This window comes from Rhipicephalus sanguineus, chromosome 2 (genome assembly GCF_013339695.2).
Source record: "Rhipicephalus sanguineus isolate Rsan-2018 chromosome 2, BIME_Rsan_1.4, whole genome shotgun sequence".
In the NCBI taxonomy this organism is placed as follows: Eukaryota; Metazoa; Arthropoda; class Arachnida; order Ixodida; family Ixodidae; genus Rhipicephalus; species Rhipicephalus sanguineus.
The window spans coordinates 16,233,929-16,248,477 of record NC_051177.1 but is presented as its reverse complement, the minus strand read 5'-3'; the positions used below and the strand labels follow the sequence as shown (position 1 = coordinate 16,248,477).

General features: G+C 49.3%; 1 long non-coding RNA gene across 1 annotated transcript in view; it reads left to right on the top strand.

Moving 5' to 3' along the window:
• Nucleotides 1-14,549, top strand: part of LOC125757108 (uncharacterized) — a 134,260-nt gene that overhangs the window by 10,442 nt on the left and 109,269 nt on the right. The gene's annotated exons all lie outside the window — the stretch shown is intronic.

Genomic DNA, 14,549 nt, shown 5'->3' with positions numbered 1-14,549 from the left:
GTACACTTTGTACATTAATGGTCAAACGAATACCGTCGAGCCAATATTCTAAGGTCGATCAGTATCCTGTAAAAGGTCGTACAGGGACTGAATGTCATCTGCCGAAGCAAAGAATGCTATATCATCAGCATAAACATACGGGTTTACGTTTCGATGACAAGGAATGGAGCTAAGCAAGATATTAAATAGCGGAGACAACACCGCTCCTTGAGAACACCGCGTGTTTGTCTGAATTTCCTAGTTGAAATGCCGCTCTGTACGCAGTAAAACTCCCTGTTCAGCAAGAACTCAGTCGTCCACGCAATAAAATAGTCAGGCAATCTCTTTCATCGTTCCTAGTAATATCGGGTACTTTACACTACCGTAAGCTTTAGAGATATCTAAAGTAACTAGTGCTGCATATTATTTCTGGCGCAGTGCCAGCTGGATTCTGCTCTCCAGATCAACGTGTGCACACCATATTGACAGCCCTGGTCTAAACCCAATTTGTCAGGGACTCAATAATCCTTTGGCGGTCGCAGATATATTTATCCGTGCGTGTAATAATCTCTCAATTATTTCACAAAATTGGATGTTAACGAAATCGGTCGAATGCTGCCCTTAATTCGTATCTTCAAGCCGAGGAATCACCTTCGCTACTTTCCACACGGAAGGAATCCGAAACGTTTCTTGTAGAATAATTTATGGTATCCAATAAAACACTAGGAGCGACATCGAAGAAAATTTTCGACATCTTTGTAGTCTTCTTGCCGGTAAGCTCCACGAACCAGTCTTCTTCTTCGTCTCCTAAGTCACGCGCTCGGGGTTTTGCCCCTGCGGCGTTCTTGGCACACATGGCTAGACCACGGACACAAGAAGAACAGCGTGAACAGAATGCTCGACGAAAGGAACAAATTCGTGTGGTGAAAATGGTCGCTGAACCAATCACGCTCTACAACAGCGACCACAAAGCGATTATCACTACCATTGCTCTAAAGTAATAACCGAACATACCCCGTTATCAGCATGCGTGGTGTTTGATACAGCTTCGCTGGACATTCACGCTCGCAGGGTGGGATGGCGGCCAATATTTTGTTTATATTCTCAGTCTATTTTTGGGTCATGTCTTCCATCATATTTTGTATTCCTTTCACCTTTGCCCTAACATATGGGGTAGTCAACCAATTTGTAGATGCCCTCCCTGTCTTACTCGGCTCTTGAAAAACACATCTGCTGTAGAGATGACGAATCCTTGAATCCGGGGTGTCGCTGGAGCCAGCGTTTCGACAAGCGGCCTTGTCTTCTTCGAGGCATATGTTATAGGCTGTCGCAGGAAGGGGTATCGGGAAGCACTTGGTTCTTATAACTGCGGCTCCATTCCAGTACGTGCGAGGGTGGATAAGGAAAGTGAAATAGTAGGAATTGTTCGAACAAAAAAAAATGCTACAAAAGTGCAGTGGATCGCACGGCGTCTCGACCCTGCTGATGTATACACTGATGGCGCAACAGGTACGGGTGGGTATTACTTTAGCTCGCCGCATGTTAAGTTCACTCTAAAGGTTATCGGTAGTATCAAGGCGAATCCGGGCCGCGTTTCGATGGAGGCGAAATGATAGAGCTCCGTGTACTTAGATTTAGGCGCACCTTAAGGAATACCGGATGGTCAAAATTTCCGGAGCCCTCCACAGCGACGACCCTGAAAATCATATCGTGGTCTTGGGACGTAAAATCCCAACAATCATTATTAGCTGTGTCGAATAAATCTGGATTTATACAGTTGCTACCAAATATTCAATTGGACAGCCTTACCTTTATCCGCGGTAAGCAAAAAGAGGCAAAGAGTAAACGCGAACGATGACTCTATCTTAGCGTGCTTTAGCCAGGTTATTTTGACGTCATATTTTGAAAGCGTCTTCCCGATGCTACATTATAATGCAAGGTACGAACAAAGGAATACTGTGCTGCGTACGATATCAGGTACACATTTTACTCAGCCACTATTTGTAACGTTCTAAGCGTAAATAGAAAATTTAGCGGGAAAGCCGCAATGCCGTGACACCACACCGATATGTGAGGCAGTTTCATTGTTGAACTCAGCTAAGAAAAGCTTTCTGATGCAGAGTCTGCCCAACCGACATATTTCGAACATAAACAGTCCTCTTTTAAGTGCGGAGTGCTTTCTGGGGCTGGGCTGTCGTCTCATGTCGTCGCTCGGCGTCACGCTCAAAGTACCAAAATATGTCTACAAAGGGCGCTACAGGTCAAGTCAATACCAAAATAAGTCAACAGAGAGCGCCAGTGAAACAAAAAGGAAGCAGAGACTTTGTCTGGGCAAGTTGGTGCGATATTTGCAAAATATAACAGCACGAAGGACGGGACGAAAGACACAAAAACCACAAGACGAGTGAAATGAAGGTTACGCTTTCCTCTATGGACGCCGAGCAGGCTGCACGTTTGGAACGCCAGCGTCGCCGAAGGGCTACTTCGTCGGCACGATGCCAGCAAAGGGATACCGAAACGTCTGGAATTAGACGCAGATCTACGGAAAAGACAGCAGCGGAGGCGAAATAACCCTCAGCTTCGGAAGACGCAAGCCGAGCGCCAACAGAGACAGGCGCGAATCCTCAGCTCTGCTGCGCAGTTTGTACAGTTTTCACAGCGCGGAACTGGCTGGATTTTCCAAAACAATAATTGCTAAAAACAAGAAGGTGTGCATAACGTCGTAGAAATATTTAAATGAGCTACGTAGCTATGAATTTATGTCTACAATTTCGGCTCTCAGATATTGGTGGTTAGAAGATAGGAGGTCTTATCGACGTGTCTGTGAACACGAGAACGCAAATGTGGGCGTGTTTGTAAGAATGCATCATAGAGCAGGTAGTCCAAAAGAAAATGTCGCCCGCATCTTCCCACGGGGGGAACTCGAGTAAATGCGTCGCAGAGTGGTGGGGGTATCGCGTGAATGTTGCGTAATTGGGTTTCCCAGAAGCGTCGCGCTGCCCGAGTGATGGATCCGCTGCTCGACGTTCACGAACGGTTGCTGCTTCTCGAGCACGACGTTCAGGATCCACAGCCCGTCGTTGCCGTTTTGCAGCTGCTTCTCGTTCCTCGAGTGAAGGATCCGCAGCCCGCCGTTGCCGTCTCGCAGCAGCTTCTCGTGCACGAAGTTCCGGGTCCACAGCTCGCTTCAAACGCTTGCGTTCGGCGTCGTATGCTCGTCTCTTCGCAGCCTTGTCTTCTGCGTTGCTTGCTGTTGTTGACGCCGACGACGATGAGGGTGGGGTAACGTTGCCTTCAACGAGTGGTGGGACGCTGATTGAAGGCACTGTTCGTTCTATCGCATCTACTCGAATCAAGCAAAGCGTCAAGTCAAGCGAAAGCCAAGTAAATACGCCCTTGACTGAATTCCGAACGCGCGCTCCGCCGCTTATATACACACTGCCCGCGTTTGAGGGTGGGAGGGAGGGAGGTAGAGGAGAGGAGAGGCCTGCTGCCGGCACGAGACGAGCCGAGCATGCGAGGGAGGGAGAGGAGAGGCTTGCTGCCGGCACGAGACGAGCCGAGCATGCGCAGTGGGGGCGTGGACGGCGGCCGACGCCGCAGGTGCGACTAAGAAATGCTCCGCATTTAAAAAGAATACGTAGACACGAGCCAAGAACACAAACACGACACGAGCGCTATGATGTGTATGATTGGCCGTATTCCGAGCGCGCAGCGCTGGACTGATATTTTCATAGCCGGATCAATGCTTCTTGCATTAATGGCACGTGTGGCAAAGACCATTGATCGTAATTGCGGTAGAAAGCGTGTATCATGTACGATTGCCAGAACAAACCATTTTGTAATTTCGACTTCTTATTACATTGCATCAGAAGGTGACGAAGGCGTCGCTACGCTTTTCAAAAGAACACAAGGTACAGCAGTGAGCATAGTTCGGGTGAACACGCGAGCGCGCTCCGTGAAGACCGGAATATAGCCAATGTAGCAACGCACGGAAGCATTCCTGCGCATGCGCAGTTATAACCGAAGGCGTGGCCTTGTGTCATTTGTTTATTCGTTCGCGAAGCCTGTGTTGATTGCAAGATGATTCCGCTGCGATAGACCATCACCACTGTAGGCAGCCAGCCTACGAAAGTCATGGGCCAGCCTACGACGGTTTTGTGTAAAACACGAGAAAAGGCGGTTTCACTAAAAAAGGTGAGTCTTAACTAATTATAATAGACGCCTGTTAAAGGCAACTATGAAACGGCTTTTCGAGAATTTGTCGGCGTTTATGCTACAACATCACCAAATCATTCACACCCTAAATTAAGCGACGCACCTTGTGTGAAGGCAGCCACGGGCAATTATATGTTACCCTCCTTCTCAGCCCTGCCTTTCCTCGTTAGCTTGCCGAAAGAGCAGCAGTCGCTGGAGATGGCAGCGCGCTCGACGGGTTGAGATGCGCTACCCTCTCCGTGACCTCTGCAATCAACTTCGGCAGCGCACCGTCGGGCAGCGGAGACAAAGGGGATCGCGGTGTGGTTGAGATTTGCCCCGACAGGTGAAGCAACACTATCAGCCATTTTTGTTTTACTCTCCTGTACGCCAGCAATATGAAAACTCCAAGAAATATGCGACAAAAAGCATTCGAGAACGACCACCGATAAGCGTAAACTCGCACAGTGTGGCTGCGTCTTCAGGGGTAAAGTTACAGGCGCACACGCGTGTATCCTGGCATTTATCGTACAGCGAGAGCCCGACACTCACTGCCCCGACAAGCAGAAGCGACTCCGCTCGCCAGCTGCCTTACACGGTGTCGCAGCTTTACAAGCCACCAATCACTAAATATGCAGCACACAATGCATCTTGGGCAATTCGTGGTGTCCGAGAAAAGAAACCTCGAGATAAACACTGTCGCTCAGCTCACGTGAACACGGAGCACGTTCTAACACAGGCAGACGACGCTCGCTGCTCACCGGAGGTTCAGTGACGTAAGTTGGACATATCAAATCAGATCGGTCGCCGGTGCTACCTACGTAAAATGGAACAGTGCTATAGGCAAAATGGAAGCGGGAAGTTCAAAACTCGCTCAGCTGCGCCGCTGCGATCTGTAGCGATTAGTATGTTTAATGTCTTGTAATAAATTACACACTTGATGTAGGAAAGAAGATAACTTTTAAGGGCTCGTTTTTCTTTGTTAGACACAATATTAAAGGGGTCATGAAGCACCCCTTGGGCTTGTTGAAAAAACACATCCTGCGGAAAGCTGACACGGCTATGAACTGCTCTGCAAAATATTACAGTCGTGCGCGCCGCGTAAAGGCCACAAGCGGAGCGCGAAGTTGCCGTTTTCTCAGGCGCCCTCTTTTCAAACAGAGGCTGATTCTCGCTCTCGTCGGTGGGCGGGGCGTCTGCACGTTGACGTCGCGGATCTGCCAGTTTACGTCGCAAGAGACATAGCATGCTTATTGGCCGATAGCCGACGTAAATCGAGAGCGGCGTTCGGATCAGATGCGCTTCTTGCCGCGGGTTGCCGCCACTTGCCGGCGCCGCACTCCTCAGTACACGGTAGCCGCACTCGCGCAAGCGAATCACAGCGGGAGAGCGATCGCGTTTCATGACGCGCGCTGACGTAACTTCTTTCCCCCGTGCCATCCCTCCCTGTCTAGCTTCCAGTGCGCTCGTCGGCACGAGAAAAGAGAGAAAGCGCTGGGAGCGTGCGCCAAACCCCCGTAACTCCGCTGATTCTTGACGGATTCGAGAAATTTTTGCGGCAATCGATTCAGGAGGCAGTAAACTCCGATACTGAGGTCATTAGATCATTACTTGGAAAAGTGGTTCATGATCCCTTTAATAAGAACTAACAGACAATAATGCAAAGGAAAGTATAGGGGGTGTTATTTCTAGTAATTAGGATATGAATGTGAAGAAAGTAAAGTGGACGAAAAGGTAACTTGCCGCCCGCAGGGACCGAACCTGCGACCTTAGAATAACGCGTCCGATGCTCTACCACTGAGCTACGGCGTGGTCATCCTCCCGTCCAATTTATGGGGTATATATGTAAATTTAAACCTAGGAGTGTTAGTCAGCGCCGATGGCAGCCATGGCGGCGAGTGTGGAACACTCTTTTTCTGCCTGTTGGCGTCACGTAGCACGCGACCTTTTCAGGAGCCGGCAGCTGACCAATAATCCCTCGCATACTACCTGAAAGGGGTCATGAAGCACCCCTTGGGCTTGTTGAAAAAACACATCCTGCGGAAAGCTGACACGGCTATGAACTGCTCTGCCAAATACTACAGTCGTGCGCGCCGTGTAAAGGCCACAAGCGGAGCGCGAAGTTGCCGTTTCCCCAGGCGCCCTCTTTTCAAACAGAGGCCGGTTCTCACTCTCGTCGCTGGGCGGGGCGTCTGGCAGTTTACGTCGCAAGAGACATAGCATGCTTATTGGCCGATAGCCGACGTAAATCGAGAGCGGCGTTCGGATCAGATGCGCTTCTTGCCGCGGGGTGCCGCCACTTGCCGGCGCCGCACTCCTCAGTACACGGTAGCCGCACTCGCGCGAGCGAATCACAGCGGGAGAGCGATCGCGTTTCATGACGCGCGCTGACGTAACTTCTTTCCCCTATGCCATCCCTCCCTGTCTAGCTTCCACTGCGCTCGTCGGCACGAGAAAAGAGAGAAAGCGCTCGGAGCGTGCGCCAAACCCCCGTAACTCCGCTGATTCTTGACGGATTCGAGAAATTTTTGCGGCAATCGATTCGGGAGGCAGTAAACTCCGATACTGAGGTCATTACATCATTACTTGGAAAAGTGGTTCATGACCCCTTGAAGGCATGAAGTCTGCCAGAATGAGACCCAGCTGCCTTACACGATGTCGCAGCTTTACAAGCCACCCTTTTACTTTCCTTGGCATTATTGTCTGTTAGTTCTCATTATTATTGTGTCTAGCAAAGAAAAACGAGCGCTTAAAAGTTATCTTCTTTCCTTCATTCATAGCGAGGGTCTCGTTCTGGCAGACTTCATGCCTTCAGGTAGTATGCGAGGGATTATTGGCCATCTGCCGGCTTGTCACTAGCTACGTGACGCCAACAGGCAGAAAAATAGTGTTCCACACTCGCCGCCATGGCTGCGATCGGCGCTGACTAACACTCCTAGGTTTATATTCACATTTGTACTACATAAAGTGGACGAGAGGATGACCGCCGCCGTAGCTCAGTGAGAGGATCGGACGCGTTATTCGAAGGTCGCAGGTTCGGTCTCTGCCGGCGGCAAGTTATCTATTCGTCCACTTTACTTTCTTCACATTTACATCCTAATTGTTACTAGTAGCACCCCTTATACTTTCCCTGGCATTATTGTCTGTTAGTTCTCATTAACAGTTCACGTAGAGAGCTTAAATCGGTCTGCTAATGATCCTTAAGGCTTGCTTTACCGGCTCAGTGCGTTTGTACAATATCGACAAAACCGTTTCAGGGTCTGTATAAGTTTTCCTTCACGGGAAAAACAATTGTATCCGTGTCGTTACCTCCTTGCTGCGCACGAATACCTTTCCCTAAATATAGTCAACGTTGAATATAGACACTAAGTTGGTTTGCCTCGGGATGGAACACTCACTAGCCGTTTATGTGACGTTGCCAATGCAAGGCTGCTCGTGAAACAATGCAGTGAGTGCAGCTAGATTCAGTGCATGCAGCTATTATGATACACACGTGGCAAACGATACGAAGCAGACGTTCCTGAACATGCGCTGACTACCGTTGCGCTTTAGATAGCGCGGCCGCGCGCTCGCATCTTATCACTCTGTACATCGCTGCACCTTACAACGGGACGGCGCCAAGTTAGCCGGAAAGCAGCTACTTCCTTAGGCTGCCCTACAAAGGGTTTCCCGGTCGTAACAGTTGGCCGGCATTCATATTTAGGTTAGGTTGGATTAGCAACAACAGGTTAGGATAGGTTAATAACAAGACTGTCAGGTTAAGCAATAAGAAGTTAGGCTAGTTTAATAAAAACAATGTTAGGTTAAGTAAAGAAAGGTTAGGTTAGGTTTGTACCGTGAAAACCTAGGGAAAAAATTTCGGTCACAACAAAGAGTTGTTTATAATGAAAAGGAAGCGGCAAGTCCTTCATTGAGCTCTCGTTTGCCTCCGCCTTCTTGTGCGCGCGCTAAGGAGAATATGACGGAAGTGGAAAAGAAGGGCTCTTGCCGGGCAGGAAACTTTTCGCGCGCGCCGAAAGAGACCTGACAGGCACGAGTGGTGTTGAGGTAGTGGCGCCACAGCGAAAGCTCATGAGAGGATCGGTAAAGGGAGAGCGCTCATTTTTCCTTTTTTTTTTCTCTGCGTGAACGAGTGAGCCGCGTGCACGCCGGCAGACAGATCACTCGCGGGATTTCCAAAAGAGCCATCGAATAGACGGACGGCCGGGCCGCGGCGCACCGCGACATCCAATTAGGGACGACGGGAAAATCGCGCGACCAAAATGAGCCGACTATAGAAAGGAGGCGACGCGTTTTCCCCCCAATCTTCGTTTCAGGGTGATTGAGGGGTACTTCGGCACATGTAAAAACAAGAATCAATACGCGATTTCATAAGCGGTGTTTACTTGGAAAGCTACAAAAGTACCGCATCACTTTACCCGTAAGCATGCTTTACCACTATAATTTGCGATAAATATGCACCCGCAGCCTCACGAACCAAAAATGTAGGTGATGTCATGGTAGTCATAGCAACCGCAGCAAACGTTCACGTCATCGTTTCGTCTGTCTTTTTAGTTTAGCAACCACATATGTTTATCCAGGAATGCTTTTCTTCGGCGTCGTTTAATATTTAGGCGTATGACGCTAAGCATACAGACAGAAAGTTAGGCTATAATACGGCCCCTAAAGCAAATACAAACAAGGTAGAATGCACAGGAATGCGAACTCACGCTTCTTTCAAGTGCCATCTCTCACCTACCTGTAAAAAAATTGCAGTGGCTTAGCTCGGCTATGCCAGGATATACGTAGCGTTACTAAAGGTTCAGCTGATTATTCTTAGCTTTCCAGATTGTCTAGGATTAGCCTTCTTCTGTTCATTCTTCGTACGCTGAACGGCTAATTGCCGGGCAACTACTTCGGGATCCGATGAGATAAGCTTCCCGGCTCTTCTGCGCCGTCGAGCAGCATTTGCGCTCTCCTTCTCCATGGCGTTACCCACCTGTAAACGCCAGTCAGAGGCGCTACCAAGCGGCCCAAGCGCAGTGTCAGACGGCGACTGCACAGCGAAGGCGAATAGCTGCGCGCGCGCTGGCGCCACTGTGTCTACGATGTCACTCCTCTAGAATGCGGCGCAGACCAGCAGCGGCGAGCCGCGCGCGGCGGTGTCGGAGAGCGCGTGAGACGCCAGCTCCGGTGACCCAGCTGTGACATCACTGATCCTCGCGCATGCGCAGCACGGCTCATGACGCTCCACGCGAAATCGGCTCCGGCTAGGCAAGTGTAGCTAACGCTACAAAATTAAATTCTGTGGCACTACGAACGAAACCACGAGCTAACAATTAATCATCCGTAGTGGGGCCTTCGGAGCAATTTTGACCACCTGCAGGTCTCTACTTGAGCGTTTTTTAACTGCGCAGCAGTTTAAGGGAGCGCCCTATCGTCGTCTCATGTCTCGCGTTGTTGTCACGCTGTCTGGTGTCTCGCGATGGGGTCACGCAGGTCCCACGTTTAATACAAGCAAGCCGAGCAGGGTACACGTTTGCTTGCTACGTTTGCTTGTTTGCAGCAGCGCTTGCTTGCCCGTGAACGCCTGCGTCGCCGAAGGGCTAATTCGTCTGTCCTAGCCAGCGAAGCGACAGCAAAACGCCAGCGTCGGGTGTTAGACGCACCGCGCTTGGAAGAGCAAAGAGTTGAAAAACAGTAGAAAGAGGACCGTAGAACAGAAAAATAGATAATCGCGAAAGAAGTAACAGAATCACACGAAAAGAACAGAAAAGAAAAGAAAAACACTAGAAAGGAGCAGAAAAAAGACCACATAAACACAAGATAAACGTAAGGGAAACAGGGGCGAATCAATGTTCCACAGTTCGTACAGCCATTCACTTGGGGTTGGACTGTTTAGAGTTTTTTTTCGTTTCGCCCTCATCGTGGCTAGGAATGCACTGGCGATGCCGCGCTTAGCAGCGCAACGCCATCGCGACAGGTTCCTCTCCCATTCATCTCTCCATGAGCGCCAAATGGATACTCGACACTGCGGTTAACCTTATCGCGTCTTCACCCTCACCTTTGATTTGGAAATAAATGGAGAGTGAAAAGCCCCACAAGTTAATCACGGTGCGTACGTAGGAAGAAGCATCTTCAGTACCTCAAGTGCGCACGTGCCCGGAAGAATTAGCCTTGTCATAGATATGCGCCAACCCTTACATAAATTCTGTTCTTTGGTGTACTCGAAAAACAGTTTTGGTAAATGATAGGCCGACTGGCACAAGTGAATACAGAGCAAAAAGAACACGCAAATTCTAGATGATCGGAGGCGCATATAGATTTTCAGCCGTCAGAGAGATGGGCGAAATACGTGCACGCATACACTCGCATCTTGAACAATGCGTTGCAGGCACGAAAGAAACGACAACCTTGGGTTCCTGCACAAAGACGGGAAGGAAGTGTGAGGGTGGTCATTTTGTGATGGTGCTTGCTGAGAAAGCTCGTGTCAGGATTATTGGAAGAGCCGCTCGCATGGGGCTATAGCGGCTGGCTCGTACTTGGTGCTTTCCTCACGCTAAATGCGTCGACGAACGAACACCCGACAGGCACACGGCACAGACGAGAATGCACGCTAGCAGCAAATCACTCGCTGCCTTCCTGCGACACAGTACCGCTCCTCTGGAACACCTTTGCTTAAAAGCGGTGCAAACTTGCCTGAACCGGAAATGTGGCCTCATCCCGCGCTGTTTCTTTGTATAGATGTCATATGCCAAGTGCGGCAGTTCAAGCTTGTTGGCAATCAATGTTGAAGCGGGCTAAGAGCGCACAGAAAACGTGGGCAAAAAAGTCACGCCGGATGTTCGCGGTCCTTTGACGTATTTTCAAGTTATGACATGACTTCATGCCCGCTCTATCATATACAACCCTTAGCTTAGCACATTCCATCCCTTTTGTATACGTTTTCAGCGTTCGTGTGTCGGGGTGTATTCCTTAGGTGAACATTGGAAGAGGTGAGCGCTGAGGGCTCGTTTCCTTGTTTGATACAACATTAAGGAAAACCAACAGATAATGAAGCACAGGAAGGTGTGAGGTACGTCAATTGTACTATCGTAAGTGTATTGTAGTAACTGTGATAGAGAGGTGAAGAAAGTAAAGTGGACAAAAAGACAACTTGGGACTGAACCTGCAACCATCGCAATTCCCCTCTTTCATTCATTCAGAGCGAAGGTCTCGTTCCGGCAGACTTGATGCCTTCAGGTGGTCCGCGAGGGTCAGCTGTCCGCTCGTTAAAAGAAGGATCGCATGCTACGTGACGCGAGCTGGCAAAAAAAGGTGTTCCACACTCGTCGTCATGGTTACGAGCGGCGCTAACACTCCTAGGTTTGCGTACATGCAAATACCAGGTAAAAGTGGACGACAGGACGAGCGCCGCCGTAGCTCAATTGGTAGAGCATCGGGCGCGTTATCCGAGGGTTGCAGGTTCTGCCCCTACCGGGGGCAAGTTGTATTTTCGTCGACTTTACTTTCTTCACATCTGTATCATGACTTCTATAATACAATAAAACAGTGTACAGTTAACGTTCCCTATATGTTTCATTGAGGTCAGTGGTTCTCAAATGGGTGTCCGCGGATCCCAGGGGGTCCGCGAAAGCCATCTTCGAAAAAAGAAAAAAAAAAGTCTTTTGGAGGCACGCTATCTCTATGTCTCGTGACAATGGCCCCTTCCGATTTTTTTGAAAACCCTTCACCGCATATCACCCTTGAACTGCGGCGGAGCTGACTTATGTTTCCCCGTCTCCATGAGATGACCGTTAAGCTTTTGTTGCCGTTTTCTACGACATATGGACGCAAGCATACTTTTTCAAGGCTTGCATATCTGAAGAGAACACATAGATAGACAAAGGTTGAATGTGGCTGCAGACTGCAAACTTATTGACAAGCTGTTGAGATCAAATTGGCCTGGAATTTGACCACTCTTTGCTCGGGAGAAATAAAAGGCACCTATTTCGCGCTGCATGTTGCGTTAACTTATGACACCCCGGCCCTTTTTCTATTTTCTCTAACAACAAGGGGGTCCTCGTCACTTCCATCAAGGGGTCCCCGAAGCATCTATGACTGAGAACCACTGATTTAAGTGAACGTTGTGTTTCGCGTGCTGCCGAAGTCACGTAGAAAGAAGCTCGCGGTTGAGACCTGCTCCGCCAGACGGCGCAACGATTTCAGCTGTGTAACTGCTGTTCATACAAATTGCTACTAATTGTGTGACTGAAGTTCCAATTTATGACATAACGCAATGTCCACTCTAAGATATAAAGCCCTTAGCTTAACCCTTTCTATCCCTCTTATAGTTTCTTTATATTTTGCGGGGTCATCGGACAACTCGCACCGGCGTTGACAGGGTGGTCTGCAGAGAAATGAACTTTGTTTTTGGCCAGGCTCCTTGTACTTCAGCCTTAAGGTGAGTGGCCTCCTCGTTACAGGTAGCCATGGCTCGCTGCCCGAGCCCTGTTCACCAAGCGCAGCTGGTTTTCAAGGTGCTTGATCACCAGCAGAGCCTCCCACTGGTATTAGAATTCTTCCTCTGGATGCGCTCCTTTCTCCTCGTTTTCGCCTGGGAGTGACGACGGTGGCACGTCCGGGCTGTTTGTGCACTCCAGCACCATGTGGCGCAGGGTGTTGCGCGTGTCAGGTGGACAGAACTTGCAGTCCCGACCACAGGTCTCTGGATACAATGCGCGCATTAGTGTTTCATGCAGGTAGGTTCCGGCCTGGAGTCTTCTACAAGTCTCCCCTTGTTTCCTGCTCAGACTCTTGTGTGCCGGCGGGTACCGTTTCCTCTGCTTCCTGTAAAGCACCAAAATGTCTGAGTTCGGTGTGCGTTCATCCTCGTCATGACAGCCGTCTGTCCGTGTTCTCCCCGCGTCGGAGATGGCTCGGCGCACATGACATCGAGCCGCAACGTGAGCCGCCTGGTTCCCAGCGAGAGACTCGTGCCCCGGCGTGCAGAGAATGGTGATTTCTTCCACCTTGGTGCTTTTTAAGACATGGAGTGCTGCCGTTCATGAACCTTCTGCACGCTTCTTGCGAATACGTTATCACGGTAGCCAGAGTACTTTTGCATGCTGCAATGGCCATGGCTATGCCCAAATCTACCGCGGTGCTCGTGTCCTTGGCACGTGTGCACGTTGCTATCAGATATAATACCGTTTTCGTCGACCACGCTGACTGTAAATCGGTCGTTTGTACTCTAGGCCACTGCGTCCGTGTATCTCACGTTTCCTTCGTCGCTGTTGGCGCGTTCTAGTGTTTGATTGAGCACTTGTTTCCTAGCCTGTCTCCTTCCCTTGTCATGCTCGAGATGAATGTTTCTTGGTATATTGTTTATGTGTAGGTTGTTGCTGATCTCGCACGGCATAGACTGAGGAACGTGCATGTAATATTCGACTTGGTAACCCAGATCTTGGAGTAGGGCTCTGCCCGTATTCGCGAGCTTCAGACTCTCCAGCTGGTTGACATTATGCGCTTCTACGAGCTCTTCCCATGTGTTGTGCTCTCTCCTGTTGAGCAATTTCTAGGTAGATGCGGATGGTGACAAGCTCAGGGCAATATTGTGGGCTTTTCTGATGAGACTGTTGATTTTTAACCCGTTGACTGTTCTTCTTGTCTAAGAGTATGGGGTCCCGTACGTGATATTGGTTGTGATCAGTGCTTGTCTCATTTTCGCGCGGTCTTCTTATTTGAGTCCATGACTTTTGCTCGTCACCCTTCTGACCAGGTGACTTACTTGTTCCACGGTTTTCTGAATATCTTCCAACTCTGCTGCCCCGGCCCCGTCCTTTTGAATCAGGAGTCGGGGGATGCGAAGGCTCTTTAACCACGCACTCGTTAAGCGATTCACATGTTCTGACTCCTGGCGCAATTCTGCGCTTCTGCCACGCAATATTGCATGCGTTGAGGAGATTCCTCGCACTACATGACATTCGTATGGGTGTTAAAAGACTGGGCGTGCAAACACGGACACAAGAGTGAAGTCAAGACACCACAAACGCCGGTGTCTTGACTTTTTTCTTGTGTTCGCGTCTGCACGCCCGGTCTTTTAACACCAATACGTTCCAACTAGCTCAAACTTCTGTGATCCTAAAAAATCGTATAGTTTTTTTTTCGTATCTGTTTCAAGCGGAGGCGTGGCTCTGGCATACTTAAACACAAGTAAAACACAGGAAACCAGTCTAGAGCCTCACTAGAAGGTTTATGTATCCCGCGTATTTGAATCACTTGTTCCTGAAATATGTTTGATTTGTGTTTAAGTAGGCCTGATTATTAATTTTTATAATATCAATCTAAGTGCAACGGTTTCTTTCCCTGTAATAAAGAAAAAAAAAGCGGAGGCGTGGCTCTGGGGTAGAACA